This window comes from Panthera tigris, chromosome B1 (genome assembly GCF_018350195.1).
Source record: "Panthera tigris isolate Pti1 chromosome B1, P.tigris_Pti1_mat1.1, whole genome shotgun sequence".
Taxonomy (NCBI): Eukaryota; Metazoa; Chordata; class Mammalia; order Carnivora; family Felidae; genus Panthera; species Panthera tigris.
Genome location: NC_056663.1, coordinates 26,670,504 through 26,698,209, shown reverse-complemented (window position 1 = coordinate 26,698,209; position 27,706 = coordinate 26,670,504). Strand labels below are relative to the sequence as shown.

At 45.1% G+C, this 27,706-nt stretch overlaps 1 long non-coding RNA gene across 2 annotated transcripts in view; it reads right to left on the bottom strand.

The window, feature by feature from the left end:
• The window catches only part of LOC122237860, a 111,696-nt gene that overhangs the window by 7,919 nt on the left and 76,071 nt on the right, over positions 1–27,706 (bottom strand). Inside the window, exon 6 of one of the 2 annotated variants that reach the window (XR_006216556.1) lies at positions 18,901–19,126. The exons of the other annotated variant lie outside the window; for it this stretch is intronic. This is a non-coding gene — a long non-coding RNA (uncharacterized LOC122237860). Of the gene's footprint in view, positions 1–18,900; positions 19,127–27,706 lie in introns of those variants that run through there. 2 annotated transcript variants of the gene reach the window in all.

Here is a 27,706-nt window from a genome sequence, read left to right as displayed (position 1 = left end):
CAAATGTGGTTGCTACAGCATTCCTGCCCACTGCCACCAAAATAAACATTCAATAAATGTTCGTGGAATAAGTGAATGAGTGAAAAAAGGAACGCATGAATGAATCAATGAATAGAATTGTCAAGTGACCACGGCCTCAAGTCCTTCTCCTAGGTTCTCCCCGGAAAACCATTCTGCTTTGGATAAAAATTCATGCAAATCGGTCCTCTGATTCCAAGCACGCTCCCTGATACGCCAGAGGTCCAGGTAGGCCAACAAATGTTACTCTGGGGGTTCTCACACCATGGAGATGTAACCGATACCCTTCAAAACAGATCGGGTTCTGGGGCGCCTGGGTGGCTCAGTCGGTTGAGCGTCTGACTTCGGCCCAGGTCATGATCTCACAGTTCGTGAGTTCGAGCCCTGAGTCGGGCTCTGTGCTGACAGCTCAGAGCCTGGAGCCTGCTTGAGATTCCATGTCTCCCTCTCTCTCTGCCCCTCCCCAGCTCATGCTCGCACTCTGTCTCTGTCAAAAATAAAAATAAACTTAAAAAACAAAACAGATCAGGTTAGCACTTCCCCCCATTAAGATGGCTATTATTTAGAAAAGGAAAGCAAGTGCTGGTGGGGATGTGGAGAACCTGGAACCCTTGTACGTTGCTGACAGAGATGAGAAATGGTGCAGCTACTGTGGAAAACGTTCTGACAGTTCCTCAAAGAGTTAGGCATAGAACTACCATGTGATCCAGCAATTAAACTTCTAGATCCTTATCCAAAAGAACTGAAGGCGGGACCTCAAACAGTTACTTGTGCATGAATGCTCATGGCAACATCACGCTCAATTGCCCAAAGGTGAAAGTGACAACCACCAGGTGAATACGTAAACAAGATGTGCTTAATGTCTACGCGAAATATTATTCAGCTTTTAAAAGGGACATTTCGATACGTGGACGGTATGCACGAAACTTAAAAACATCGTGCTAAGTGAAATAAGCCAAACACAAAAGGACACATTTCGTATGATTCCACTTTTTTAGGAAATACCTAGAGTAGGCATATTCACAGAGGCAGAAAATAGAATAGAGGTTATCAGGGGCTGAAGGGAGTGGAGAATGGGGAGCTATTATTTAAGGGGTACAGAGTCACAGGTTGGGATGATGAAAAAGTTCTGGAAATGGGTAGTGGCGATGGATATACAATATTGCGAATGTACCTAACGCCCGTGACTTGTACGCTAAAAAATGGCCGCGATGGCAAATTTATGCGTATTATAGTGCAATAAGAATTAGTGAAAATAACTAAACAAAACGAAAGGGGTATGTAAGGGACCAGAGGTAGAAGAAGGACATCAGGTAACTTTTGCCTTAAAATCCTGCTAACCACAGGGGCTGGCATTTCATGGCGCTCTCTCTCATATATCACGACCTCAAGCCTTACAACATCCCTGGGGGGGATTATTATCCCATTTCCCCAACGAATAAACTGAGGCTTAGAGATGTTGACTCACCCTACATCACGTCACTAGCCAGTAGCAGAGCCGTGACTCGAACACCTGTCTTCGCACTGGAAATGCGGAGCGCTTCCAGCCTCCTCCCCAGCCGCCTCCCTAGAGTGGTCCCCCCGTCGCTTGCAGAAAGGCTGCCCACACTTAGGACCAGCCAGCGAGGCTGATGAGGCAGGGGGGTGTGAGGACCCCGAGAACAAGAGCTTGGCCTACAACCCCCAGCTGACCTCACTCTCACCCGCCCTAGGAGAGAAGGCAGGTCCCAAAGCCAACAGCTGCACCGAAGGCATTGAAAGGCGTTCGCTTTGAAGATAATATCTCGACTGTAAAATAAACAGAACCCTCAAGCCCCCCTTCCTCCTTAAGGCTTATATATTCAGGGATCTCTTCAAGGCATTTGACATCAACTTCTAATCTTCTGCACATAGAATCGCACACTTCTCCCACGGCCCCACAGGCAGTCTTTCAAGAAAACTTTCCCACAGTTTGACGTTTGAATCCAGCATCCTTGGTGTGAAATCAGTATCTGTGGGGATCATGAGGCATTTCCCCCACCTGGTAAAATTCACGCATATCATTTTTACTTTCTAGGTGAGGTTAATCTTTTCAGGGCCCCATTTACCACAGAGATAGCCATACATCTCCTGATTTTATGGTCGCAGAAGTCACTACATCAAACCATCCCCCGGCTTGTTCTGAGCAAAATGATCCATCTGTGTAATTAATCTTGACCACTCTCCTGCCAAAACCGGGCATGTTCAGCGCTGCCTGTTGCTGTCCATCGCAGCTTGAAAGGTGGCAACAAAGGCCCCTCCATCCTGATTTTCACCCCCAAGCCGTTCACCCGTGGACTTCTGTTGTTCTTGGCATTAACAGCAAGTGTGCTGTTAATTAAACTCACCAAATTGGTATTTTCAGACAGTGGCTGCCTCAGGGTGCCAAGGGCAGGCCATGCACACTCCGCCTACCGTCCATCTGGCCTTGATTTCCAGTACTCTGTCTCTGAAACAGTGAGTCTTGAGTTCCCAGGCCTGACAGCGTGTTCTCCCAAACACCTGCCCACTGCAGCCAGGGGGCAGTAGTGGTACCTAGTGGGTAGGAATAGGGGCTCAGAGACACTGCTGGGGTTTTAACTGCCACTCCACCATGAACAAGTCCTGCGACTCAGTTTCCTCGTCTATAAAATGGTGACAGTAATAGTTTGCCCACCTTTGAAGTGGTTGGGGTTCAACAGATTCTACTGTGTAAAGCATTTAAAATAGTATTGGCAGCAAAGTAAGAACTCAATAGAGGCCAGTCCCTACTGCTCTTAGTATTATTAATACGTACCAGAATATACAGAGCAATTCACCGAAATGCTAATCTTCAAAAATTTCCTGGCAGCACCTTGTCAACACCCACGATTTAAGTTCTCAAGGGCAATCATGTTGAGTGACCATCCTTGGCCTTCCCCAGATCCTCTATAAATCTTCAGAGGCTGCAGCAACTTGGAAGTCGAAGATTATGAATGTTCAACTGCCAGAGTTTTTGAGTCACTTACTCCTACACTGATTGTTTGAAGAGCACTTCATAATTTACAGGAAACTTTGCCCTCATAGTTCTCGTCGCCTGCCATATTGATTGAGCTCTTTGATGTCATGTGAGTTCTGGCGCTCCTTTTGCACATGCCTTTTTCTTTGTGTGGCATGGCTCCTAGAGGACATTTTGACTTTCCCCTATTCTCCATAACTCCTCATGTGGCTCATCCTTCTAGACCTTCATGCATTGCCTTAGGTTTCTCCTTCCTTAGGGACCTTCCCAACAGGTCTTGGCCCAGTCCGCACGACAGCATCTTGTATTCATCACATCCCACTGTCGTCACATGTTACTTTTCTCTGCTAGACCCTAAGTTCCTTGAGGACAGAGACCATTATTTCTTGTGTTCTCTCTGGTCCTTACCATAGTATTTGGCATCTCAAGAGTGTTCAGAAAATAACGTGAACCACCCCTTGAGGGATACAGAACTGGACAGGGAGGGTCCTTGGAGAGGAGAAGCAGTCAACATGACTGGGAAATTTGGGAATGGCTTCCCAGCATAAGTGACATGTGGAACTGAGCCTTAAAATTTTTTTTTAATATTTATTTATTTTTGAGAGAGAGAGAGAGAGAGAGATAGTGTGTGAATGGGGGAGGGGCAGAGAGATAGAGGGAGACACAGAACCCGAAGCAGGCTCCAGGCTCTAAGCCTTCAGCACAGAGCCTGAAGCGGGGCTCGAACCCACAGACCATGAGATCATGACCTGAGGTGAAGTTGGTGCTTAACCAACTGAGCCACCCAGGTGCCCCTGGAACTGAGCCTTTAAAGGTGAGAATGATTTGGCAAGCAGAAGAGGGAAAGCAAGGGTCTCCAGACTCAGCAACTGATAGGAGTGAGTGAGACTGGGGTTGGAGATCTGCTGAGGCCAAAACCTGGAGGGTGGGGAGCTGGAGGGAGGGAGCACTGGGCTGGAAGGAGGTGGCCAGGGTCTGCCGAGAATGGGAATCTGTTAAAGTATTTGAAGCAAGATAGTGTTTTAATTTTTTTAAGTTTATTTATTTTTGAGACAGACGGAGACTGCACACGAGCAGAGGAGTGGCCGAGAGAGAGAGGGAAAGAGAGAAAATCCCAAGCAGGCTCTGTACTGTCAGCACAGAGCCCGACGTGGGGCTCGAACTTCAGAGCTGTGAGATCATGACCTGAGCCAAAATCAAGAGTTGGACACTTAGCCAACTGAGCCACCCAGGTGTCTGGATGGTGTTTTAGAAAGACCACACCTGAAACAGCCAGGTGTAGTGGTGCGGCCTGAGCTCACATCCGCGGAGAACTCGGACAGATAGGTCCTTGTGCTGATATAGGCACTCGCCATCTCTGGAAAGACATACTCCAGAAACTGGTATCAGCGATTGACCCTTCACAAGGGAGCTCTTTGGGGAGACAGGCGTGGTAGGAAGACAGTTTTTGTGACATTCTGTTTGCACGGTTTCCGTTTGCCCATGTGTTTGTATTATATTTTCTAAAAGAGTACAGGTTTTAAATAGCTGGTAAAACTGAGCATGAAAAATGAATTGACAAAAGGAAAGAAAGGAAGGAAGGAAGGAAAGGAAGACAAAAGGAAAGAAAGAAATGAATCATGCATGGCGATGTGAGAAAGTAAATCAGCGGGGAGACAGCGGGGACAGGGAGGGGGAGGGGTGGTCATCGCCCACCCAGGGCTCTCCTGCCCAGACAGCCAAGCCCATGGCAGCCTTGAGCTTGCACGCTCCCAGACGCAAATTCCCAACCATAAATCTTATTTCAGGGGCGCCTGGGTGGCTCAGTCAGTTAAGCGTCCAACTTCGGCTCAGGTCATGATCTCACAGTTCGTGGGCTCGAGCCCCATGTCAGGTGCTGTGCTGACAGCCCAGAGCCTGGAGCCTGCTTCGGATTCTGTGTCTCTCCCTCTCTCTGCCCCTCCCCTGCTCATGCTGTGTCTCTCTGTCTCTCAATAAGAAATAAACTTAAAAAAAAAAATCTTATTTCAAACTGTGATCCCAGCCTCGAATGTTCAACAAGGCAAATTCCTCCTCAGTTGTCATCGGAGAGATGGCTGTCGTTCCTCTGTTGACCTCCGCTCTGCCTCACCCCCATCGGCGTCCCCATCGGCGTCCTCAGCTGACAGACCTCTGTGGGCAGGGTCTGCTTCCACTCAGCAGGTCACATTGCTGTGGCTCTGTGCTGAGGCCAGCCTCTCTTGGGGACACCAGTGGACACTAGCAGGAGGAAGGAGAAGAGGTGCTCCCTTCCTTGGAAAAGCACTTCAGAGTGTTGACCAGAGGCTTCCCCTCCCAGCCTCCAAAGCCTGCTGCTCTGTTTTCAGAACATTCGGAAGCTGACGACCAGGGTGAAATGCCATGTCATGTGAGAAGTCCAGATTCAGGAAGATCAAATCAACAGGGACACCTATCTGGGCTCTTACAGTGGCCTTGGGCTTGTGACGAGCTAACAGTTTTGGGCTGCCAGTGAGAGAAATTTCTAGAAAAAAATATTCACCGTATTTTTCACTCAGGGACGTATCATTTAAGGCACTGACGGCAACACCAATACAGGTATGCCTCGGTTTAAGAAAACCCAATTTTAAAAAATCTGGTCTTCGGAACTGGATGTTTTAAAAGAGTACATCAAACAAAAACGTAACTTTCCCAGGTCTGGTCTCAGGAAGACCTCTCCGGCCCTGTCTCGTCAATCTTGAGCAAATCATTTCACCCATCTGGGCTTCAGGTTTTCTTTTAGATCCACGGGATACATTTCAGCTGTCTCCTTAATTCTAGCAGCAAATATTTGCCCTTGGAAAACTTATTTGATTTATTCATCGATGCCGTTACCCGTTGACCTGAAGTACATCCAGCACTGTTTCTCAAGCTGCTGGCAGCCGGTCTGAGGTCAGGTCGGGGTGGGGGGGGGGGGGGGCGGGGGGGGGTACCTGGGGCATTTTGATCACCCAGAGCTTTAGTCTTTCAAATGTTGGGGAGGGGGCTGCTTCGTTTTGCTCTAAGAACACCCCCGGTGCCGCCCATCATCTCACGACCCAAGCTGGGAGGTGCCCGTGATAGGGGCCCTCTTGGTGGCAGCAGGAACCTCCTCTTTTGCACGTGAATTTGTTGAGATGAAAACCACGCTTCTGACACTCCTCGCAGACCAGCGCTTGCGTCTGTCAGTTTTTCAAAAGCCTCTGTGGATGGGAGCTGGACTGCTGCTTGCTAACAGGGATCCGAAAGCGGTTTGAAAGAATTTGAACAAATTTTTCAAGATGTGCTTGCCTTTTAGGAATATGCAGCAAATAGTAAATATCGTTAAAATTAATTGCACCGAACACACTCTCACAATTTAAATGGAATTGTCAGCTTTGCGTAATAAAAGGTTAAAATTATGCGCCGCACAAGGAATAAATTTGACCCGATTATTTGACTCAAAATTAAATTAAAGACTGAATGCACTTACATGTTAATATGTTTTACGTTGTTATATGACTTCCCTTAGAGTCATTTATATCTCAGCCATATTTCTTTAAAGCAGGTAATGTAAATTTGCTACTTCTAGTGTCTTTTACATTCCCAAAGCATACGATATTTCTTCTAAATAACTTTGTTTGCTGGTGATAATAGTTCATGCATCTTAGTATTTCTTTTTTTTTTTTTTTAATGTTTATTTCTTTTTGACGGGGGAGGGTGGGAGGCACAGAGAGATAGGGAGACACAGAATCCAAAGCAAGGTCCGGGCTCCCAGCTGTGAGCAGAGAGCCCGACGCGGGGCTTGAACTCACGAACCGTGAGATCATGACCTGAACTGAAGCTGGATGCTCAACCAACTGAGCAACCCGGGCGCCCCTGCATCTTAGTATTTCTAACATTTGCTCTCTCTTTCTCTCTCAGATTCACATGGAGAACAATCTATTTCCATATGGTCTTTAATCTGGGGTGACCCTATTGGCCATCGTAGCAAATGCTGAAGATACTGATCCTTACTCCTCCCTGTCCAACAGATCCTGTGGCGTGGAAAGACCAGACAAAAGAAAAGACCAACTGGCCTGGACTTTTATTTAAGTCAGGCAACCCAATACGAGAGCCCTGCTCCCATTCTCAGCCTTCCACCTCTGCCTTGTTCTTCCCCTCCTCTCTGTATCCTCTTCGTACTATGCCCACTGTCCGTGGTCTTGCTCACCTGCTTGCTCTCGTGGCCCCCTCCCACACTCACCCATCTTGAAGCGCTGACCCTGTGGACAGGGTGCTCCCCATTGTAGGCCTCCATCTCTAGCCTTGGCTAGACGGATGGATGGACAGCTAAGCTTCCCTCTCACTCCCTGGGCTCAGTCTTTTGCCGAATATTTCCTATGTCTGTCATGCCCACGTGCTCAGCTCTTTGCTGAGGGTGACAGGAGGGATTCACCCCGGTCCTGAAGCACCTTTTTTTCATGGCGGTGGGTGACCAGAGCACATGGATGAAACTAACAGGAGACAGAACCAAAAGACCATCACCCTGGGCTGGGTTCCTAATGTACAGGAACTTCTTAATGTGAGCAGCCCTCGGCCAAGACCACAACCAAACCATCCTGTGTGTCTACAGACCATCCAGACCCTAGAGGATGTGCATCTGCTTTCTTAGTACCGAGTCACTATGTCATGAAACGAGCTGGACTCAGAAGAGCCCAGGCAGAAGGCAGTGACACTATTTTCTCTGTGCTAAGTTGACTGCTTCTTCTTTGCTCCTGGATGAAACCCCAGGCAGGTGCTGTGGGATTAACAAACCTCATGTTTCAGATAATAAAGTGTCCAGGTCAATCCAGATATCCATTTGGCATACAATTTACAAGCCCTCGTTTCCTGCCAGATTGGGCCTGATACAAGATTAGGAACCGGAGGTGAAGTCAACTCCGTGATTGGCTTCCCTCACGACTTTCACTCCTCCTGTCGGATTCAGGCCACCCCGGAACCGGAGGAGAGTGAAAGGAAGGGAAGCGGGAAAGAAAGGACTTGCTTGATTGTCACCATTATCATCTGCTGTCAGGCTGATTCTTCGTCCTGTGCAGCATTTTTGTGGGTTCTCTGGGGGGGTCTTCCCCCGGCACCTTGCTTAACCTCATGGGGTTCTCCAACTCGAGCTCTTTCAAAGAAGTCACAGTCGTACCCAGTTGGCCACGCACCCCCTGTGCCCGTTGCCCCTGGTATACCCCACGTTAGGGTACCTTTGCCTTTTCATCTTGTCTCTTTACTTGGCTTCCTGGCAAGGAACTCCAACCTCCCACCTTCTCTTTGGGCTTTCCAGATGGAAGGCAGACATCAGTCTACACCCACACAATTCCGGGCCACACAGGTGAAGCTCTCTGAGTGGTATCTGAAGTCTCTCTCACTTTGCTTAGGTTGAAGGGAAGATACCTTTTCTCTTCCTCCCAAGCCAGGGTGAGGACAGGGTGGTGGGGATGCCCAGCTACTGACAACTGTCTTCAAGCTAATCCTTGCTACTGGCTGCTTCGACTTCCTAATAAGTTCCTGGCCTCCTCTTTGAAACTCTTGAAGTGGGTGGCAGGCAGAGCAAGTTTTGGACCACTCCTTTGCCAGCCCCACACAGATGGTCTAGCACCCTCTTTGGAGCTTTGGGGGCTCACCCAAATTTCAATGCAGGAAGAGGGTCACATTAATATTCTATTACAGTTACTACTTAGGAAACTATATGAGAGAATTGAAAAGTCATTTATAGTCAGAGAGCTTGTAGAAAGCTAATTGTGCTAAATTTTGCCCTGTTTTTATCCTGCATTGATTTCTCAGGTGGGTGAGGATCACACAAAGACTACTGAATGTACTAGGGGTGTTCGGAAGGGAACACTGGACACAATTACACGAACTCCTTCTATTTTTTGGAAAGGAGATTTCAAAGGAGGAAACGTGCATCTCAAATGTTCCCATGCGAGGCACTAAAAGGGACATGGGGCCTACGGTACTCTGAAAGTCAGAGTTATAACAAATGCTCTGGTGACAAAGACAAGGGGCGAGTCTCTAAGGAAAGCCATGTGGTCGTAGAGTATGTCCCGTTGAGCTGGGCACCCGAAGGACATGGGCGTAGGCTACAGGGAGACCACAGGCAGAAACACACAGAGAGGAGCAGCCTGAACCTGGAAGGGAAGTAGAAGGAGAGTCAGAGGCCACGATGAGTTGAAGCTTGTGAACAGTCAGGACAGCACATGTTCTGTGTTCAATGCAAAACAAACAAACAAACAAACAAACAAACAAATCCACTAGGTTCCACTAGGCTCAGTTCTATGCACTTATATTTGAACGTGTCTGCGCATCACAATGACTAGGTACTACTATTATCTGTATTTTACAGGTGGGGAAATGGAGGTGTGGAGAGTTCAAGCAATTTTCCCACAGCCAGACAGCTAGAACGTGGCAAAGTCACGATTCAAACCCAGGCACCCAGACTTCGGAGACCGCGCCCTAGACTCCCACCCGCTTCCTCTCTGTTAGTTCGTCCATTCTGAGTTCTACCAGGAGCTCTGATCCTCTGAGGGGGTGGATTGTGTTTTGCTCACATTTGTAATCCCAGGCTTTAGCTCAACGTCTGGCGTGCAGCACACCCCAAGTTTGTCCGATTGAATTAAACAAGTGTAACAGGTAGGATGAGCGCCTCCTGTGTCCTGCTTTTGCCAAAGCCTCCAAAGGCTTTTAGAAAGTATTATCTACTTTCTAAAGAGAGGGGCTGGCCACATCCACCTTGAACTTACAGGAGCCCGAGCAGACCCAGCAACCCCCTATGCATATGGCTTGTGGCTCTTAGGAGAGAAGAAGATTTCTTTGCACTTGTGGCCCCACAACATCTCCATTTCCCCACCTGTAAACATGGAGGTGGGGCCCCTCCCCTTCCTCCCCGCAGCCTCCTAGGAGAAGCGAGGAGGGACCCTAGGGAACCACTGGTGGATATTAGAGTTTTCTTTTAAGGAAGGGGGTGCTTACACCTCACTTGCTGGCCAGGTCCTGGCTGATCTACCCGACCTCTGGGGCCTTCCTTGTGCTATGGCTGGACGAACACAGGAGGGCTCCTGGGAGAACGTGAAATACAGTCCTTGGGTTTGCTGGTCATTAGACTCTTCCCTCAAGTGGCCTGAAGGTAGGGGTTGGCTGAAGCCCCTACAGGTGGCTGGGAGAGGAGAGAGGGCAATGGTAGGAATGCCTTGCAATGCCCTGGCTTGAAAAGGACCACAGCCAAGAGGGCTACCAGCTTGGACGAAGGGAGCCCAGGAGCAAACTGCAGAGAGGCAGAGCTGAGGGGCATTCTAAGAGGCCATCTAAAAATGCATTGCCCCCACTGGACGGTAGTGTTTTCCTGAAAAATCCATGTGCATCTGAAATAGAGTGGGTTGGGGATGAGGGGAGTGATAGTGGTAGGGAGGCGTACCTAATGAACCTACAAAAGGATCCCCTGGGAATTTTCCAGTGTGTGCACATTAGCAGTAAGAGGGGAGCAGTACACAGCTGAGAAAAGTACAAACCCATAGGCCCTTTTCCCTGGCATTGGCCTTGGCCCTGGCTCTGGAGTAACCAGAAGTAGCAGAGAGAGCACCGGAGGGGCAGGTCTCAGACCTGAGCTCAGGTGGTGGGCTGGAGAGAACAGAGAAGCTTCTGCTGAACGGAGGGAGCAAAGTTTTGATTGGATTGTGCTGGACTTTCTACTGCTTGAAAGTGACCAGGGCATGGTAAGATCTGCTAGAGATGCCACCAAGGCATGGGGACAGGAGAGCCGACTGAATGGGCCTGAGGGAGACCATGGAGGGAGGAACACAAAGCTACTTCCTGATTTCCTCCTACCAAATCTGGCCTGTTCAATAACCCATCACACAAGGAAGTTTCCAGAATGTTAACAGGTAACACTGAGTTTTCCAATTTTAAGACACACTTTTTTTTTTTTTAACATTTTTAGTATTTCTGAAATCTGGTGCCTTATAAATCCAAATGCACATTTACTATTTTTCCCCCTGAAAACATTTTTTGAATTTATGCTGCCTTAAAATATATTGCATTTTAGGACTGAGACTGTTTTGTGGAGCCATTTAGAGGTTTTACAAGTTTTCAAGTGCTCTCACTTGCATCACTGCAAGTTGAATGTCACTCTCTGACCTTCTGGCTCTAGGAAGTTGTGTTGTCCAGCCTAGGTTGGGGTGTCAGAAAACGGGCAGGATAGGAATGAACAGTGAATGGCCGGAGACCGTAGGGCAGAAAGTACAAGGATCTCCCACGCCCATTCCCCGCAAACGATGTCCCGGGAACCACAACACAACACAAGGTTTCAGAAACGGACCAAAGGGGGAGGTGGGGGTGAAAATCCAAGCTAGAGTAAAGGGTTGGTGGCACAGCATTGTGAGAGTGAGTCCAGAGAGATTTTAAAGGATGGAACCTTACAAATTAAAACGAAGCAAGACAAAACAAAACAACAACAACAAGTATCCATTCATCTATTGATGGATACTTAGGTGTTTCCTTATCTCGGCTCTTGTAAATAATGCTGCAGTGAAGGGGGGTGGGGCGGCGTAGATATTTCTTCAAGATAGTGGTGTTGTTCCCTCTGGGTATATACCCAGAAGTGCGATTGCTGGATCATATGGCAGCTCTGTTTTTAATTTTTTGAGGACCCTCCGTACTGTTTTCCACAGTGGCCGCACCAGCTTACATTCCCACCAACAGTGCCCGAGGCTTCTGTCTTCTCCACATCCTCGCTGACATTTGTTATCGCTGTGAGGTGATGGATGTTAATTAAACTTACAGTGGTCATCGTTTTGCAATATATACATATATCAAACCATTATGTTGTACACCTCGGAATAATACAATGTTATATGTGAATTATACCACAATAAAACTGGAAAAATAAGCTATGGCAAAAAAAAATTTTTTTTAAAAGAGTTGTAAGTGCATTGGGTTGGTTCTATTGACAAAAAGGGAAGCTAAGGGGGCCAAGATAGTATAGATAGTCACAACTGTGTAAATTTAGCCTAAGAAAAAGTTAAGTTGAACACTTTAAAATAAGGTTAAGCAATTTGCTCAAAGTCCCGCAGCTAATAGCCAACGTCATGAATCACCCCCAATTTTTCTTCAATTTTATCCTTTAATGCAAAAAGCCTTTAAAATGAAAATGAAATAAGACAAAGACACATAAGGAAAATAAAGCTTAGGATGGTAATGAAATCGTGCAAAACATCTAGCTCCAGATCAGAAATACAGCCTTCTGACACAGCCATGCTTCTCATTGGGGCCAGTGACTGACCTTGACATTGCATGACAGCAGGACTTCTTGCCGAGCCTGGATAAGGCTTAAGAATCCTGCCAGGGTCGCGCCTTGGGCAATAACCACCAACTGGACCTGTCTGCCCCCACAAAGTTGCCTCTACTACATGAATTTTGCCCTCCCCGGCCTGGATGTGATCTCACAGCGTCCAGGAAGAATTTAGAGGCAGATCCTAGAACCTTTGTCATAATCTCTGAGACATCTTGGGGAAGGAGATCTCCCAAATTTCAAAAAGGACACAGGAGGATTGCTACTTCCTGGCAAAATTCTAGAATTGAATATTAAACAGAGGAACTGAGGCTTCTTAGAAAATAAAGATCTGAGAGTCCACAAAAACAAATCATGCAATAATAACCTCTTTCTCTTTTCATAGTGTTTCTATCCTAGCACGTAAGGGGAATTCACAGAGTCAGGCGTTGGATAAAGTTTCTTAAAAACAGGTAGAAATGTATTCATTGAATGAACGACGGTTTGGTAAACTCATACATGATTGAAAGCCTATACCCAAAGAGAAAAAGCTGTTCCATGAGTAGGTATTAATAAATCATTGTCAAAAGAGAAGGAACATTCATTTATTTATTTTATTGCCTATATTGCAGTCAACATTCCTATTAATGATTTGAGGCGATAAAAAAATATCTGTTGACGGAGTTAACTGACATTTCTGACAAGAACATGATTACTTGGGGAAAATAACAGATGTCTGATCTTTATTTGTGGGTAAGGATGATTTATACCCCTTGTTTATGGAGAACAATGGCTTGTAGAATATCCTAATTTATACCCCAAATCTTGTTTTTGGGCGAAGGGAGAAGGAACTTCCACGCTTGGAAGCTACTTTTGACTATCCCAGGTCCTTGGATGGTACAGTATGGATGTTGCTTCATAGTCGTAAAATTTGTATGAAGTTCAAAGTATCATCTGATCAATCTTCGTGTAGCTTTTGGTTGTTTCTTCTGGCTAAACATCCTAAATTCTTTTAAGGTGTCATATGTCGTGACATTTATAGTTTTAGCCTCCTACACTCTGTGCTCTGAACACAGTCTAGCTTATCAATGTCCCTCTTAAGACATGACACCTGATTATCAATTCCAATACTCCAGGTGGGGTTTAATCACCTAAGAGCACAGTGTAATGATGTCCAGACTTGATCTAGAAAGTATCAAAACAGCCTAGTATCACATCAATTCTTTAATATGTGCTTCATACATTTGGTTTCTACTGACTTGTGAACTGAAGTTCTTAGATCTTTTTCATTTGAATTGCTGTTGAAACAAGTATTCTCCCCCTTGTCCCAGTGGATTTTTTGGAAACAGAATGCATGGCTATACATTTACTCCTGTTACATTTGAACTTACTAATTTTAGCTTAATACATCAGTTACAAGTTTTTAAAAATTTAAATGTATCACCAGTGTATTAGTTTAGCACGGCTCATCTGCAGTATTCAACAAAAATTTTTGTGCTTTGGATATTCTGGGCATGGCAAAAGCAACAAAATTTAGGTTACGAGTTCCAAATATTTGTAATCTGCCATAGAACCAGTATCTGTTTATTTAAAGATTTTTATTTTCTATTTTTTTAAGTTTATTTATTTTTGAGAGAGAGAGAGCGCATGTGCGTGTACACGAGTGGGGAAGGGGCAGAGGGCGAGGGAGCGTGAGAGAGAATCCCAAGCAGGCTCTGCACTGTCAGCACATAGCCCGATGGAGAGTTCAGTGTGGGGCCCAAACTCACAAACCATGAGATCATGACCTGAGCTGAAATCAAGAGTCAGATGCTTAAATGACTGAGCCACCCAGACACCCTAAAAGATTTTTAAGAAGATTTTTAAATAATCTCTATAGCCAAAGTGGTGCTCAAACTTGCAACCCTGAGATCACCAAGCCAGCCGGGCACCCCGAACCAATATCTTTGAGAAGACATGATGAAGGAATTCTAGACAGTGGGAATGTATCCCTACTTCCAGCAGATTTCTCTCCAAGCATCACTTTGTGAAGCAAGGTTGTCCTGAAACAGGCCACCAAGCGTCCCCTTGCACTCTGCTTACCAGCTCCCAACCCTGCTTATTGCAGACAAAGGTTAGGTTCACGTTTTTCTAATTGTCTAAACAAGCTCTTCCGAAACTAGATCTTCCAATGACCCCGGTCCTGTCAAATGTCCTGGATGCACATGTCACCTCTCATGCCTTTGATGCTGGTGGCTTGAACTTTTTGCCCTACCATTAATTAATCACTGGAATGAATAAATACGGAACAGTCAGGCATTCCTTGGGGGGGGCATGGTAGCAAGAAAAAAATTCTCAGAGTGAGGAGAGCTGATTTTTCCTAAAGCCTGGCTGTGTGACGGAGAGGAAGTCATGCCACATCTCCAAGCTTTGGTTTCTCTGTCAGCTGGGGCGGGGAGGGGGGGTGGGGCCTGGCCAGGCGAGGATGCATCTCAACCATGGGATTGGCAAAATAACCACAACTCTTCCTTTTGCATGAGAGCTATTAAAGTGGAGCATAGAGAAAAATGATTATAGTTGAACAAATAGTTGTAGACAGTATGCTCATGTAACCACTGGGAGATCCTTTGGGAACTGCTTAAAATGCTCAGATTGAAAGTTCAACGGGGTGCCTGGGTGGCTCAGTCAGTTGAGCATCCGACTTCGGCTCAGGTCATGATCTCACGGCTCATGAGTTCGAGCCCCGCGTCGGGCTCTGGGCTGACAGCTCGGAGCCTGGAGCCTGCTTCGGATTCTCTGTCTTCCACTCTCTCTGCCCCTCCCCTGCTTACTCTCTCTCCTTCTCAAAAATAAAATAAAAACATTAAAAAAAAATTAAAAGTTCAACGCCAAAGTGAACTCACCGATCCCAGGTTGTCAGCTCACAAGAGCTGAGGGCCCCAGGCCTCCGTCTGGCTGATTTCTCTCTTCCAAGGCTGGAAAGTGTAAATGGCCACCTGCATGCTAAGTGGTCCTGCCTTGCCCCGGCTCCAAAGGAGCAGGATGGAGAACCTCCCAAAGGAACAGGAGAACAAGGGGCTTGCTGAGGTCACCTTAGGCTTCAGCCAGGGGTCCAGCCCTGCCCTCTGTCCCACTGGAAAGGCCAGCCCCAGGAAAACTTGAGAAACAGGGACACACATCATTGGAGCTCTTCCGATCCCTCTCAGGTGTCCCTATTAGTTACCTAACTGTCTTCTTTTTGATAAGGACAGGAATGCATTCATTGCTGTTGTCACACACAATCCCAGTAAGCCGCAACCGAGAGTGAGCTGAAAAGGGCTTACAGAGTAAATGCTGGAGAACACCCTGCCAGGCCAGAAGGGAAGGAGCTCCGAAGCCGAGCGACAGGAAGAAAAGCGGAATACGTCCCTCTGCCCCCTCTCCCCTTGCCCCAGGGATGGCCGCAAGGTCACTTCAGCACAGGCACCTTCCAGCGGGGCTCACCAGCTGTCATCCGTCCTCCGCTCTCCCTCCTCCAGGCCGGTCTCCCTCAGAGGTCCAGGAGTTTGGTTCATGGGCCTAGACGCACAGCTAACAAGAAAGTGCATCCAGCAAAAACTAAACCAAACCTAAAAGTGTGCATTTGAGTTTGCTGCTGCTCCTCACACAGGTACTACAGCAAGTTCGTGGTTGAGTCTAGGTGAGCACGGAACTCACAGCAAGACACTTCTATGGACACCCCAAACCTTAGCTGGTGTCATCATCGTTATCAATGACAATTTAAGGCCACCTCACCGCTGAGGGCTAAATACGGCAACATCTACCACCTGCACTGTCTGTCCCTTCAACTGCTTCCTTTTTCTCCATAAGAATTAATACCATCAGACACACCGTATTTTTTCTCATTTGTTTGTGCACTGCCTGGCGACGTCCCATGGAGTGTCATGTCCATGAAGGCAGAGGCTCTGTTTGGTTCATTGCTATAGAGCATAGATCGGCACCTGGCACACAGGAGGTTCTCAGTAAATACTTGTGGTGGATGAATGAATGAATGAATGAATGGTATTTATAACAATACTTGACACATAAGAGGTCAAGCATTGGGTAAATAAATGAATGAAGAGCATTTAGATTGGCACATAGAAAGCACTCCATGTTGAATGAATGGATTGAAGCATTTAGAATAGTAACAACACAGAGTAAACGGTAATAATCTGTTTATTATTCAAATATCAAAATTCCATCAACACAGGCTACTCCTTTCCCCCATACCCTCGAAGGACAGGAGAAGCTCCTAATTTGGCAGAAAAGGAAGGTCACATCAGCCCATTCCTGAGATCTCCTGTTTCAGAGGGCCCGAGGATAGGAACTGGGAACACAAGGACCCTGTATGGGACTGAAGGCTTTCCTTGTATGTCCATACGGAGGTTTCCGTGATTCTCATCTAATCTGACTGTGGATCTCCAAATATTTGAGGGTTACCAGTATCATCTGCTATTCCCAGATGCAACATTCCCTTTCTATCAGATTAAGGAGCACAAGAAAGGGAAGTCTCAAGACATAAAACCTTTTTGCTGTTGGTGTTAATGAATGAAACACCACCATTCAAGAGCTTAGCTTTTAAACCCTGAAAGTGTGTAAGCAGGATGCTTGAATTCGCAAAAAGTGTTAGGATCGCTCCAAGGATTTATCAGCTATTTACTTGTTAGTGTGAATTCGTTTGCTCCAAACTCCTTATTGATGCCAGTCTGAAGTCGAGAATGGGGGTTTTGCTTGGGACGAAGAAAGACTGAGGGAGGGGAATTTTATAGCCAAGCCAGCAGGGGAAAGAACAGTGGAAGCGTTGTTGCAAATATTTGGGTCTTCGAATGACAGAGTCAAGCGGATAGGAGGAAAGAAGTTTGGGGGCGAGGGTGGGATCGAATGTAAATTTCTCCCAAATGAAAACCAGGCATCACCAGCGTTGACTGTGCTCATTGTGTGAGGCCAGGAAAACCAATTCTCATGACCCTGTTCCAGGGCAATGGTTTGATGCTAATTCAGTTGGGCAGCTGGAACCCAAGGGAAACCTCTATGTAAATGTTCCTCCAAACTTATTTTTTCTTTTCACTCCTTTGAAGGGTGTCAGTTTGCAAGACTAGGTCAATACTCAAGCAGTCCAACCGAAGCATCTAAGTATACCGTGCTCTGTGGCCAGGGATTGGCCTCGATTCAGTAAACGCACAGGCCTGGCAGCATTTGCCTGCCTCTCCCCTACTTGCACAGACGTTTTATTACTTCTGTAGGCGGAGCACGTCACCTCTGCAAATGCTGGCTCTTATCTGGAAGCAGCACCGCCATCCCCTTGCCTTGACTCTGCAGCTACAGAGATGTTTAGGAAGCATCCACTATCCTCTGCAAGGATCAGGGGAGTTGCATGAATAAAGTTATACACAGGAACCACATTTCAAGAACACTCGCCAAAGGAAACCTGAAAGTCAACCAATGAGGGGGCTGGTTTGCAAAGTTTATTTCTAGATTCTGTTCCTTGATGGGTAGTCTACAAGACCAAAGAAACCTGAGGCAAAAATGATAAATCTCCAGGGCTGCTTAGAGACCTGTGATGCCCATTTGGGCTCTCAGAAAACTTAAAGTCATCAACACAAACAATTTGCAGGTCCTTCCATGTCCTGTGCTATGTTCTAACCAAGAGGTCCACAGCCCTACCCTTAAGCCATCACCTGCCGTGGTGATGAGCCCTCACCTCACTAAAGCAATCGGTCCATCCTTGGTTAACTTTGCCTGCCAGAAAAATCCTTTATGACTGGCAAGAACAGGCAACTCAAGTTAATGATACATTTAATTTTACAGAATTAATTATGATTTTTTTTATGATAGTAGGGATAGCTCTAAGTACTCCCATTTTGGTTCTTACAAATCCATGGTGGTCACTGCTGATAAAATCCAAGTCTCAAGGTCCATAAGAGTGGCCCCTCCACCCTGCACTGGATGCTGGGAGCCTTAACAACAGGCAGGTTGGACTCTGTTAGCCATGGATAACTAACAGTTACCAGTGATGCAGTATTTATCACAAGATGGGCATTACGCCAGCTGCTGGCCCATACATGGATCATTCCATTCCCACCATAGCCCTTTCAAAGAGAATGGCATTACCTCCATGTTTCAGATTAAAACCAAAAACAAAAAAAACAAAAAATTGAGGTTAGGTGACAATGTGAGTCAGCTGAGACTTGAAGCCCAGTGGGTTTGATTTCTAAGTTCAGGCCCCACACATAATGTTCCCGCTGAGGGTGGTCCTATCCCCAGCCAGTCTGCATGGACCCTTCAGGGCTGGGCTGGATGACGGCAACAAAGGAGTTCTCAGCTGACCACAAAATGACCTGATTGCAGCCATCACAAGGTCATTTCCGTTCTGATTTCTCCGCAGCCTAGTGGAAATGTGACCTGCCAACTGTCAATGCCTGAAAGGGATTCCAAGAAAGCACTAATATGCAATGGCATTTCTGGATTCTCTTAAAACTTGTGAGGCATACCTTTATCTTTTATATAACATTGAATTGAATAACAGACTTGCCAAGTTAGTTGGGACTTTGAAGATCATCTAGTCCAGGCTTCTTCCTGATGTACCCATTGGGAATAACTTTACAAAGAAGGAACTGAAAATTGATGGAAACCAACCAAACATGAACGTGGACATGAACGTGGCTGGCGGGGCTAGAATAATTGCTTTTGCTGTCCAGCACCTTTGGGGAAGAAAAGAGAACCTGAGGTCCGGTTGTTTCCTTGGAAGGATTTGGAGAGTGGGGAAATGAACAGAGCTGAGTTGGAGTCCTACTGAGCTCTGGCAGTCTGTCTCAAAGTCTCCACGAACCAGCTCCTGTTCCACAGCTCTGTATATTGAGGCAAAGGATAGAGAAATATCCCTGAGCATATAGAAGGTTCTCTGCTAGCTACATGGAGCTAAGAAGAAAACTATCACCCACACTTTTCCTAGAAACCATTCAAGTGAGAAAGGTGGGGTCAGTGGCAGTCCCTACTGTGTGAGGATGACCGCTACCCTTTCAGGAACCCCAGCTGTCTGGATACCCTTCCATTTCCTGAGCAGTTGTCTGCTTCCTCCTAAGTTAGTTCGCATCTGCAAGCCCCAGGTTTCTTAAAATCTGCAGAAAGAGAATAACAAATGTATTTCTCTCCCAGGATTCCCGTGAGGGTTAAATAAGACAATCTTAGTAAAACTTGTGAAAATAAACTTGGGAAAGACCTTGGCACGTAGAAAGCCCTCAGCTTACACTGCCTGCCATCATTATTATCACTCTACCTACTGGCAAAAGCTAGACACGTCTTAGGGAAACACTTTTCGAAAAAAAGGGGGAAGCTTTATGTTGTGTTTCACTTTCTTTTTTTTCCCCCTTGCATTGTTGTTGCTGTTGTTGTTGTTTTTTTAATATAATGTATTGTCAAATTGGCTAACGTACTGTGTGTAGTGTGCTCTTGGTTTTGGGGGTAGATTCCCGTGGTTCATGGCTTACATACAACACTCAGTGCTCACTTTCTCTTTTAAATTTTCTTGAACCATCTAATGTACCAGTTTTCTTATAATTCAGGCTATGGGGTATTTAGAACTGATGGTGAGATTGAACTTGATTGAGATTGTAGATGTGACCCCAGCCCAATGGGGGTGGGGGGGACAGCAAGGAGAGGAGAAGGTGAAAATATAAATGAGGGAATTTTAGGGATTCTTGTCTCGTTTCCTAAATACCTCAACTGAGAGGGACTATTTCTGCAATGTTTTTTCCTAGGAGGAAATTTTACAGTGTCCTTAGTTAATGTTATTAATGATCTATCACTGATTGAGGATTTAATGTGCTTAATCCCTGCGTACATGATCTCTCTTGATCCTTACAACCACTGGTTGAGATGGACTAATTTGTCCCATGCCACATCTTGCAGGGCTGGGATTTGAACCCATTTTTATCTTACCCCAAGGCTCAGGCTCTCAACCACCCCACTATACTAGAAGCTCACTGGAAAGACAGTGGATCTGGGCCCTATGGTCAGGTTCAGACCAATGAAGCTGAGAAAGAAAGGAGTATGTCACTGTGCTATTACCCAGAATACCTGCCCTGGGAAACCTAGGGATCTTTGAATAAATCTCTTTAATAAAGAATGGTTCTTTGAAAAACAGTGTTGCCGGAATCGGGCTCTAAGGAGCCCTGCCGGGCAGGTGATGGGAGCAGCTTCTATGGGGAAGTTTCACCGAGACAGACTTCAAACTGGCCAGACCTGAGGTGATTCACTTCTGGAAACAAGAAGGCACATCCAAACAGCCTCCAGGGTCACCTATTGTGAAAACCGTCTGGGATCCCGCCATCATCCCAGGATATAAGGGCAGGGGGCGGTGAGAGAGGGCCCGCAGCCCCAGGCTCCATCACTTCTTCCATCCACCCCAAATACAAATGATAAAAATAACATTTGATAGGGACAATTAATATTTTCTTAACCTTGTTTACAGTAAATGAAATCATCTTGAAAATTTTTAAAAAAAATTTTTAATACATTTTTGAAAGCTTATCTATTTATTTATTTTGAGAGAGAGAAAGCATGAGTAAGGGAGGGACAGAGGCGGGGGCTGGGGGGGGCGGGTAGCGAGAGAATCCCAAGCAGGCTCAACACTCTCAGCACAGAGCCCAAAGCAGGGCTCGATCTCCCGAACCATGAGATCATGACTTGAGCTGAAGCCGGACGCTTAACCAACTGAGCCACCCAGGCGCCCCTTGAAAATTTTTAGGTGGAGTAATATGAAATCTGTTTTTTCAAATGCAGCTTTAAGGTAAGACCCCAGGGCTGGCCTCCTTACTGCCCTCATCCATGTTTCTACTTCATGTCCCTCCTGGCTTCCAGAGCTGAAGCCAGATGAAGCCTCACTGAAAACAAAACAGTTTGCTGACTATCTTCAGGATGTAGGGGAAGGCTGGAGAGACAAGTCGTCAGGGAAGAGAACTCTCTGGTCGCAGGTGGGGTACAGATGGAAGAGAGGTGACAACAGATGTACAGGGACAAAACAGCACTCATCACAAAGGCCCTGCTTTACGCACTTCTCTGAGAAGCGTCTGTGAAAGAGAGTTGGTACTTTGACAGCGACCACTATCCAATTCTTTCTACAAAAGGTAACATCTTGACCCAAGAGCTTAGAAAACGTAGCCTGTTTTTAAGTGTCTTTATTCTGCCCTCATACATTTGGTTATGGTTTTTCTCTCCCTACATTTGATCAGTTGTCTACCAGGGTACGGAATTCTACTTTGGAAATCACCTCCTTAAGGCTCTCGAAACCTTGCTCCAATGTCCTCCAGATCCCCTGTTGCTCCTGAGAAGTTTAAAGACATTCTGTTTCTTCTTTGCTTTTTAAGTTTATTTATTTATTTTGAGAGAGGGACAGAGAAAGTGCACGTGTGAGTAGGGGGAGGGGCAGACAGAGGGGAGGGAGAGAATTCCAAGGGGGCTCCACGTGCTGTGAGTGCAAAGCCTGATGCAGGGCTCGAACCCACGAACCATGAGATTGTGACGGAGCTGGAATGAAGAGTCGGATGGGCACCTGACTGAGCCACCCAGGCACCCCAAGAAGTTTTGTTTCTTAATACTTAGTGAGTGTCTAGTTCTTTAGGATCTTCTCTTTATTCCCAACTTCCGAAATCTGACAATGATGTGTCTTGATAAGAATCTATTTTTACCTACTGGCCTGGCATCAGGTGGGCCCTTTCTGTCTGGGAATCTATATTCATCAATGCTGGGAAACATCTGTCAGTTATTTCATTGAGTATTTCCTCTCTCTGTCTTCTTCGTCTGGATTTTTTTTTTTTTATTTGGATGTTCATCTTCCTAGACCAGCAATTTTCAATGACTCTCCTACACTAATCCTTAGATTTTTCTTTCTTCTTCCTATTTGCTTTGTCTTTTGGCTTTACTTTTTCATTTTTTTTTGTTGAATCCTTCATTTCTACTATCATATTGTTAAATTTTCAAAAGCCTATATTTGTTGTTTCCTAAAGGACTCCTTTCAAAAAATAGCTACCTCTTCTTGTTTCACAGATGAAATATTTTTTTCTTACCTCTCCAAGAGTATTCATGTTAGTTCTTTCCCCAGTTGGAGTTTTCCCACATGGACTCTTTTTCCTCAAAGACTGTTATTTCTTCCAGTTTATTTTCATCTCCGTCTTTCTTCTGATATATGCCCATCCTTGACTGTCCATGTTTATAAGGAAGGGAAACTGCATCCACGGTGAGATTTGCTAAAGAGCAGCGGTTCTCAACTTCAGTGTGTACTTGAGGGTCTTAAGATTTCAGGGCCCCACCCCTAGTGGTTCTGATTCTGTTAAGTCTGGAGCGGGGTGCAAGAATTTGCATGAAAAAAAATTTTTTTTAAGTTTATTTATTTATTTTTGAGAGAGCGAGAGCACTCACTGGGAAGGAGCAGAGAGAGAAGTAGAGAGAAGATCCCAAGCAGGCTACACAATTTCAGCACAGAGTCTGATGTGGGGCTCGGACTTACAACCTGTGAGATCATGACCTGAGCCAAAGCCCGACACTTAACTGACTGAGCCACCCAGGGGTCCCAAGATTTTGCATCTTTATCAGGTGCCTAGGTGGTGCTGAACCACTGATCTGACTGGTTGTTTTCTTGGGGACTTTCCAAGATTATCCTGAGGTATTTCTCTTTGGGCTGGCCAGGTTCCTCAGACAAGGGCCTCCCAATCTCATGCTCAGGGTCCAGGCCTGGCTCCAGTATTTCCTTAGCCTAAGAGGGCCAGGAGGGAGGATCTCATCATTAGATATGTAAATGGCCATTTGACCCGCCTCTTTTATTGTGGTGTTCTTGCCACAGCTACTTCTGGAGTCTTCCAGTCCAGAGGCTCTCTGTTTCACACTCCCCAGAGGTAGACACCTCTTGACCTGTGCCAATGTGGGGAGGGATAGTCCCTCAGCTGGGCAATGTGGAAGAAGAGATCTGGGGATCTAAATGCTCCCTAAGCAGACCGTCAGCTGATGCTTTTAGAGCCCCACCATTACTCCCCAGCTACCAGATCCCCAGTTTTGGGGGGAGGGGTGCGAGAGACAGTAGGTTTGCTTCTCACTTCCCAGTCTGCCAGCATCAGATTCCCCTTTCTTGGGCTTACAAACCCAACTGCCCTTGTTTTCCAGCTTCCAGCTTCCAGGATTCTGTTGTTCCTGTCTGCTGCTTAATTTCCTCTGACCTTATGGGTTTCTACCCCTTTTATGCCCCGAAAGGCTTTCAAGAGGACAGGGAAATAAATGAAAATGTTCAATCTATCTTTCCCCCAAAAGTCCCGCACCGCACTATGAAAAGATTTGGTTTGGTATTAACTTCAAACCATTCTGAGCTATTTGTATTTGTAAAGACAGATGTGGCCTCATTGTGACCATTTCGGGTTTATGGGCTATTTTTTTCTTTCTGTTGTAAAGAAAGCTTCCTATTTCAAAATTATGTTGTTTTAAGCACATCTCTAATAATGACCCCTAGAAGAAAATATGGAGACTCTCACTCCTCTGGCTTCTCAGACTTCTATTAATTAGCAAATGCCCTCAAGAAACAGTGAAGCTCTAAATCAGATTCATTTTGAGATTCCATGTAACATATTCAAGTTGTCTGAATTTTTACAATGCGTCTAATGAAGTGCTCAGCATAATGAATTGTACAAGTATAACAAAATGGGGTTCTAATGAGCAATTCTCATTCCAAGCAAGAACATTCCAGGGTCTTTTTATTCTCCTTCTCTCAAACTGGAGGCTAACAAGTAGTTATGAAAAAAAATTAATGGGGAGTATGTAGCACAGAACTCAGTTGAAATGACTCTTACAAACTGAGTTTTGCTCTAAGTTTGTAGGTGGCAATATAGCTTTAAAAATGGGTTCTCAGGGCTGTTGGTGGGAATGTAAATTGGTGCAGCAACTCTGGAAAACAGTATGGAGGCTCCTCAGAAGGTTAAAAGTAGAACTACTATATGACCCAGCAATCCTACTTCTGGGTATATATCCAAAGGATATATATATCCAAAGGAAATGAAAATAGGATTACTATAGTTTACTCATATGTTTGTTGCAGCATTATTCACAATACAGAGACAATATTCATGTCTGTCAATGGATGAATGGATAAAGAAGATATTGGTGTGCGTGTGTGTGTGTGTGTGATGGAATATTATTTGGCCATGAAAAAAGGGAAACCCTGCCATTTACGACAACATGGATGGACATGTAGGGCATTTTGCTAAGTGAAATAAGACAGAGAAAGACAAATACTGTATGATTTCACTAGTATGTGGAGTCTAAAATAGCTGAACTCTTAGGAAATAGAGAATAGAATAGTGGTTATCAAGGGCTGGGCGGGAATGGGGGGGGGAATGGAGAGATATTGGTCAAAGGTTACAAACTTCCAATTATAAGATGAATAAGCTCTAGGGATTTAATGTAAAGCATGGTGATTTTAGTTAATAATTCTGTATTATGTATTTGAAAGTTTGTAAGAGAGCAGATCTTCAATGTTTTTACCACAACAGAGAAATTATGTGGCATGATGGAGGTATTAATTAATTCTATGGTAGTAATAATTTTGTAATATATAAGTGTATCAAAATCAACATGTTATACACCTTACACTAAGGTCTCAGGTATGGTCCCAAGATCCTTCCTGATCCACATATGTGAGATGGAGCTGTATGGATGCGGAGGTCAGGCAGAAATTAGTTACTAGCTGCCCTTGGCTGTGAATTGTGTCTCTTCCATGGAACACTACCCTTCCCTTCTGTCCTATGAATTTGTGGTCTCATGTGACAATAGAAAGGTAAATGGCCCAGAGGTTCTTCATTGCCATCAAAGATCTGAGGCTGAAATGTCTGTGAATCATTGCTCTAGTTAAAATCTTCCTCTTGCTGAATGCCCATCTTGTATGCACTGCAATCACTACATTAGATAGATGATTTGCTGGAAGTGATTTTGTATTCTTACAATAATCTGCAAGGTGCGTATTGTACAGATGAGAAAAGCTGAAGCTTTGTGATGCTAAGGGAAATGGCCGAAGCCTATAGGCAAAAAGAACCAGAGGCAGGCGTGCCTGGCTCCACACTCCAGCCAGACTTTAAGGAGCCTCCATCTTGGCTGGACTCACCCTGGTTTTCTTACTAATCCTCTCTGTGACCCAGATGAATCTGTTTGCTCCCTGCCTGCTTCCGGGACCCTGCTTTGTACAGCTCCAGGGGCGCTGATCACGTTATGGCCTAGACATTTGTAATGTGGGAGCTCCGCTTTGACCGTCTGCTTTCCTCACTGGGATGGTGAGTAATAATAAAAAATTATCATTGTTATTGATTAGAGTGCTTCTACTGCAAAGAATAGGAAACTCCAATGTGATGAGCTTAGAAAAGTAAAGAAAATGGATTATCTCATGGAAAAGAAGTCTTGGTAAAGAACACCTATAAGCACGGTAAAGTGGATGACTTCACAATGCCACCAGAGTCCTATGTTCCTCCTGTCGTCTTGCTCTGCCATTCTCGGGGCACTGGCATTGCTTCAGCTGGGCTTCCCTGGGGCTGTAAGGGGGCGACTGCTATTCCAGGAGTCACATCCAGACACAACAGCAGCAGGTGGAAGAAGAGAAACGATTGGTGTTACCGCTCTTCCAAATCAAAGTGACAAGAAAACGTAGGAAAAAAGCTCCTTCGCGTGGACCCTAGAAATGATTTTTTGGATATGCCATCTAAAGCACAAGCGATGAAATAAAAAATAAACACGCGGACATCAAACTAAAAAGCTTCTGTACAACAAAAGAAATGATCGGCAAATGAAAAGGCAGCCTAGAGAATGAGAGAAAATATTTGCGAACCATGTATGTGTAAAGGGTTGATATCCAAAATATATAAAGAACTCCTATAACTCAATAGCAGAAATCAAAATAATCCAATAAAAAATGGGCAAAGGACCTGAATAGACATTTTTCCGAAGAAGACATACATATGGCCAACAGGCACATGAAAGGTGCTCACCATCACTAATCATCAGGGAAACGCAAATCAAAACCACAATGAGGTATCACCTCACACCTGGTAGAATGCTTATTATCAAAAAAGACAAGACACAACAAATGCTGGCAAGGCTGTGAAGGAGAGGGGACCCTTATGCACTGTTGGTGGGGATGTAAAATGCTGCAGCCACTATGAAAACCAAGATGGAGGGTCCTCAAAAAATTTAAAAAAGAACTGCCATATAATCCAGCAATCTCACTTCTGGGTATATATCCAAAAGAAATGAAATCACTGTGTCGAAGAGATATCTGCACCCCTATGTTTGTTGTAGCGCTATTTAGAACACCAAGACATGGAAATAACCTAAGTTTCCATTGACAGTCCATTGACAGATGAATGGGTGAAGAAAACAATATACATAACAGATATATCCATATATACATAATGAATATGTATATAATATTTATTTATTTGTCTGTTTAGGTAGTTAGCTATGTAGTGAAATGGTGTCCAGCCACAAAAAGAAGGAAATCTTGCGATTTGCAGCAACATGGATGGACCTTGAGGACATTGAGCTAAGTGAAATAAGTCAGAGATAGAGAAATACGATATGATCTCACTCATATGTGGAATTTAAAAAACAAACAAGCAGATAAAAATCCCAGACTCATAGAAGAAGAGATCAGATTTGTGGTTACCAGAGGCAGGGAGTGGGGGGGGGGGACTTGACACAAAGGTGGTCAAAGGTATAAACTTCCAGATGTAAGATAAATAAGTACTGGGGTCATGCACAACATTACGACCATAGTTAACACTGTTGTATGATGTATTTGAAAGTTATTGAGAGAGTAGATCCTAAAAGTGCTGCTCATAAGGGAAGACAACACATTTTTTTTTTTTTTGGTATCTGTACGAGAAGATAGATGTTACCTAAACTTATTGTAATTACTTTGCCATATATGTGAGTCAAGTCATTGTGCTGAGCATTTAAACTTATAGAGCACTGAATGTCAATTATATCGCAATAAAACTGAAGGAAAATAATCAAGGTGCTATTTCCAACAAGTCCCCACGTAGGCCTGTACTTACACCTCATTGGGCAGAACTGGGTCAACCTTAAGCCTATCACTAACAAGAGGTCCAGTTTTTGTGATTATATCAGACTAGTTTGGGTTTGCTCCTGAGTCAGGTTAGGAAGAAGTGGCCAGCTGGACAAAACCAGGGCTCTGACAGCAAGGAGTAAGGAAAGGACCGGCCTTTGGATTGACGACCGACAGCAACTTCTACTCAAGTGAAGTGTGTTTAAACTTCTCTGAAGACAGATCACATAAAAATCAAGATTTTCATGTTTCTGTGTTTTCTACCTGTTCTTTTGATTGGGGAAATGGGTCTGAAAGGGATTGGCTGGGGCCTCTGTTGAAGAGCTGCAAAGAAACT